The following is a 5,000-nucleotide window of genomic DNA, read 5'->3' as shown; positions in this document are numbered from 1 at the left end:
AAGTCAGTAACCAACGGGAGAAATGAGTAACCAACGGGAGAAATGAGTAACCAACGGGAGAAGTCAGTAACCAACGGGAGAAGTCAGTAACCAACGGGAGAAATCAGTAACCAAAGGGAGAAGTCAGTAACCAACGGGAGAAATCAGTAACCAAAGGGAGAAGTCAGTAACCAACGGGAGAAGTCAGTAACCAACAAGAGAAATGAGTAACCAACGGGAGAAATCAGTAACCAAAGGGAGAAGTCAGTAACCAACGGGAGAAATCAGTAACCAAGCTTATTTTTGGTTGGTTACTGACTTCTCCGTTCAACTTGGAGCTGCCCTTGTGCACGATCAAGGAGGGGTATTATCCGCCACGGGGGCTTAATTTTCGCCTAAGGGGAGCGATTTGGAGGCCGTGGCCGGGTGAGGCGCGCCTCTCGAAGGGGAGGAATTTGAATTTCGGCTGCATTGAGGGTAGCTGCCCCGCTGTGGTGGTTTTTCGGAGCCTGAGCCCGAGCGGGGCGTCGGTTCCCGAGGTGGGCAGGAGTCGCTGTGCCCGTGAGGCTGCCTGGCCGAGTCGGAGTGCTGTGGGACGGCGGGGAGCGGGTTTTCCCGGGCGAGGGGCCGATCCCGAGGAAGGGGAGCGGTTCCGAGGCCGTGGCCGGGTGAGGCGCGCCTCTCGAAGGGGAGGGATTTGAATTTCGGCTGCATTGAGGGTAGCTGCCCCGCTGTGGTGGTTTTTCGGAGCCTGAGCCCGAGCGGGGCGTCGGTTCCCGAGGTGGGCAGGAGTCGCTGTGCCCGTGAGGCTGCCTGGCCGAGTCGGAGTGCTGTGGGACGGCGGGGAGCGGTTTTTCCCGGGCGAGGGGGCGACCCCGAGGAACTCGGCCGGCGGGGAGGCGTTCCGGCCCGGGCGAGGGGCGCGGACCCGACCGGAGACGTCCAAAACCTTGAAAGGGGTAAGCGGGAAAAGGTCAGCAAAGTGCCCGAAGCAGTAAGGCGAAAAAGCCGTCGGAACCTCCGAAAATGTCCAAAAGCGTGAAATCAGTAACCAGGAAAATGCATAAAAATGGCCAAAAGTGTGAAATCAGTAAGCAGGAAAAGTCGGGAAAAGTGTCTAAAAATGCTTGGAAATCTGAGGAAAATGCCCGAAAATGAGGCCCCTCGGTCGGGAGGAGGAAGTCGAAAATCCCCGTGCCCGACGAGGGAAGTCAGTAACCAGAAGGAAAAACTTAGAAAAAAATTCTAAGTGTCAAAAAGAATTCTAAGTGTCAAAAAAAATTCTAAGTGTCAAAAAGAATTCTAAGTGTCAAAAAAAATTCTAAGTGTCAAAAAAAATTCTAAGTGTCAAAAAAAATTCTAAGTGTCAAAAAAAATTCTAAGTGTCAAAAAAAATTCTAAGTGTCAGAAAGGGAAATGAGTAACCAAGAAGAGAAATGAGTAACCAAGAAATCAGTAACCAACAGGAGAAATGAGTAACCAAGAAGAGAAATGAGTAACCAAGAAATCAGTAACCAACAGGAGAAATGAGTAACCAACGGGAGAAATGAGTAACCAACGGGAGAAATGAGTAACCAACGGGAGAAGTCAGTAACCAACGGGAGAAATCAGTAACCAAAGGGAGAAGTCAGTAACCAACGGGAGAAATCAGTAACCAACAAGAGAAATGAGTAACCAACGGGAGAAATCAGTAACCAAAGGGAGAAGTCAGTAACCAACGGGAGAAATCAGTAACCAAGCTTATTTTTGGTTGGTTACTGACTTCTCCGTTCAACTTGGAGCTGCCCTTGTGCACGATCAAGGAGGGGTATTATCCGCCACGGGGGCTTAATTTTCGCCTAAGGGGAGCGATTTGGAGGCCGTGGCCGGGTGAGGCGCGCCTTTCGAAGGGGAGGGATTTGAATTTCGGCTGCATTGAGGGTAGCTGCCCGCTGTTGTGGGTTTTTGGAGCCTGAGCCCGTTCAACTTGGAGCTGCCCTTGTGCACGATCAAGGAGGGGTATTATCGGCCACGGGGGCTTAATTTTCGCCTAAGGGGAGCGATTTGGAGGCCGTGGCCGGGTGAGGCGCGCCTCTCGAAGGGGAGGGATTTGAATTTCGGCTGCATTGAGGGTAGCTGCCCGCTGTTGTGGGTTTTTGGAGCCTGAGCCCGTTCAACTTGGAGCTGCCCTTGTGCACGATCAAGGAGGGGTATTATCGGCCACGGGGGCTTAATTTTCGCCTAAGGGGAGCGATTTGGAGGCCGTGGCCGGGTGAGGCGCGCCTCTCGAAGGGGAGGGATTTGAATTTCGGCTGCATTGAGGGTAGCTGCCCGCTGTTGTGGGTTTTTGGAGCCTGAGCCCGAGCGGGGCGTCGGTTCCCGAGGTGGGCAGGAGTCGCTGTGCCCGTGAGGCTGCCTGGCCGAGTCGGAGTGCTGTGGGACGGCGGGGAGCGGGTTTTCCCGGGCGAGGGGCCGATCCCGAGGAAGGGGAGCAGTTCCGAGGCCGTGGCCGGGTGAGGCGCGCCTCTCGAAGGGGAGGAATTTGAATTTCGGCTGCATTGAGGGTAGCTGCCCCGCTGTGGTGGTTTTTCGGAGCCTGAGCCCGAGCGGGGCGTCGGTTCCCGAGGTGGGCAGGAGTCGCTGTGCCCGTGAGGCTGCCTGGCCGAGTCGGAGTGCTGTGGGACGGCGGGGAGCGGTTTTTCCCGGGCGAGGGGGCGACCCCGAGGAACTCGGCCGGCGGGGAGGCGTTCCGGCCCGGGCGAGGGGCGCGGACCCGACCGGAGACGTCCAAAACCTTGAAAGGGGTAAGCGGGAAAAGGTCAGCAAAGTGCCCGAAGCAGTAAGGCGAAAAAGCCGTCGGAACCTCCGAAAATGAGTAAAAGCCCGGAAGGAGTAAGGTGGAGAAGTCAGCAAAGTGCCCGAAATGTCCGAAGCAGTAAGGCGAAAAAGCCGTCGGAACCTCCGAAAATGAGTAAAAGCCCGGAAGGAGTAAGCGGGAAAAGTCAGCCAAGTGCCCGAAATGTCCGAAGCAGTAAGGCGAAAAAGCCGTCAGAACCTCCGAAAATGAGTAAAAGCCCGGAAGGAGTAAGCGGGAAAAGTCAGCCAAGTGCCCGAAATGTCCGAAGCAGTAAGGCGAAAAAGCCGTCAGAACCTCCGAAAATGAGTAAAAGCCCGGAAGGAGTAAGCGGGAAAAGTCAGCCAAGTGCCCGAAATGTCCGAAGCAGTAAGGCGAAAAAGCCGTCAGAACCTCCGAAAATGAGTAAAAGCCCGGAAGGAGTAAGCGGGAAAAGTCAGCCAAGTGCCCGAAATGTCCGAAGCAGTAAGGCGAAAAAGCCGTCAGAACCTCCGAAAATGAGTAAAAGCCCGGAAGGAGTAAGCGGGAAAAGTCAGCCAAGTGCCCGAAATGTCCGAAGCAGTAAGGCGAAAAAGCCGTCAGAACCTCCGAAAATGTCCAAAAGCGTGAAATCAGTAACCAGGAAAATGCTTAAAAATGGCCAAAAGTGTGAAATCAGTAAGCAGGAAAAGTCGGGAAAATGCATAAAAATGGCCAAAAGTGTGAAATCAGTAAGCAGGAAAAGTCGGGAAAATGCATAAAAATGGCCAAAAGTGTGAAATCAGTAAGCAGGAAAAGTCGGGAAAAGTGTCTAAAAATGCTTGGAAATCTGAGGAAAATGCCCGAAAATGAGGCCCCTCGGTCGGGAGGAGGAAGTCGAAAATCCCCGTGCCCGACGAGGGAAGTCAGTAACCAGAAGGAAAAACTTAGAAAAAAATTCTAAGTGTCAAAAAAAATTCTAAGTGTCAAAAAAATTCTAAGTGTCAAAAAAAATTCTAAGTGTCAAAAAAAATTCTAAGTGTCAAAAAAAATTCTAAGTGTCAAAAAAATTCTAAGTGTCAAAAAAAATTCTAAGTGTCAAAAAAATTCTAAGTGTCAAAAAAAATTCTAAGTGTCAAAAAAATTCTAAGTGTCAAAAAAATTCTAAGTGTCAAAAAAATTCTAAGTGTCAAAAAAAATTCTAAGTGTCAAAAAAAATTCTAAGTGTCAAAAAAAATTCTAAGTGTCAAAAAAATTCTAAGTGTCAAAAAAAATTCTAAGTGTCAAAAAAAATTCTAAGTGTCAGCGGAGGAAAGTCGGTGGGGAAGGGGAAAAATCCGAAAATCCACGCCGGGTTGGAGTTCCAGGGCCCCGCTGGAGGGGTGGGAATTCGCCCCGGCGCCTTGCCCCGTTGCAATAAAGTGTCCGCAGCCCGAAAACTTTAACTTTGAAAAATCACGGAAGTCGGCAAGGGGGACGATCCGAGTACCGTTTGCGGGCTTTCGGTGCCTCATCGTCGGACTGAAATTTCAAATTCGCCCCCAAAGTGCAACTCGTCATTTTCGGCCGGGGGGGTTGGCGGGGTACCCGGAGATTTTCGGGAACACGTTTTTTAGAACAAAATGGCGGCTCGGGACCACTTTGAGACAGGCCCGAGGAACGGTTCCAAAGACGGTGGGCGGCAATTTGGAACTCGTGTGCATGCCAAAGAGCTCTCGGAGGTCGGATTTTGAACACTTTGTCGAATTTTGAACACTTTGTCGAATTTTGAACACTTTGTCGAATTTTGAACACTTTGTCGAATTTCGAACACTTTGTCGAATTTTGAACACTTTGTCGAACATGCGAACACTTTGTCGAACTTTTGAACGCTAACAGTCGAACTTTTGAACGCTAATAGTCGAACTTTCGAACGCTTTGTCGAATTGTGAACATGTTGGCCGTGACATTCGACACTCGGGCGATTAAACACTCGATAATCCGCCCATTTTAAGTTCGACACTCGGGCGATTAAACACTCGATAATCCGCCCATTTTAAGTTCGACACTCGGGCGATTAAACACTCGATAATCCGCCCATTTTAAGTTCGACACACCTGGGCGATTAACACTCGATACTCTGAGCCCATGGTAAGTTCGACAGTCTGGCGATTTTTGTGTTCGATACTCTGAGCTGAATTAAGTTCGACAGTCTGGCGATTTTTGTGTTCGATACTCTGAGCTGAATTAA

This window comes from Stegostoma tigrinum, unplaced genomic scaffold (genome assembly GCF_030684315.1).
Source record: "Stegostoma tigrinum isolate sSteTig4 unplaced genomic scaffold, sSteTig4.hap1 scaffold_359, whole genome shotgun sequence".
In the NCBI taxonomy this organism is placed as follows: Eukaryota; Metazoa; Chordata; class Chondrichthyes; order Orectolobiformes; family Stegostomatidae; genus Stegostoma; species Stegostoma tigrinum.
Note: the sequence above shows the minus strand (reverse complement) of the source record.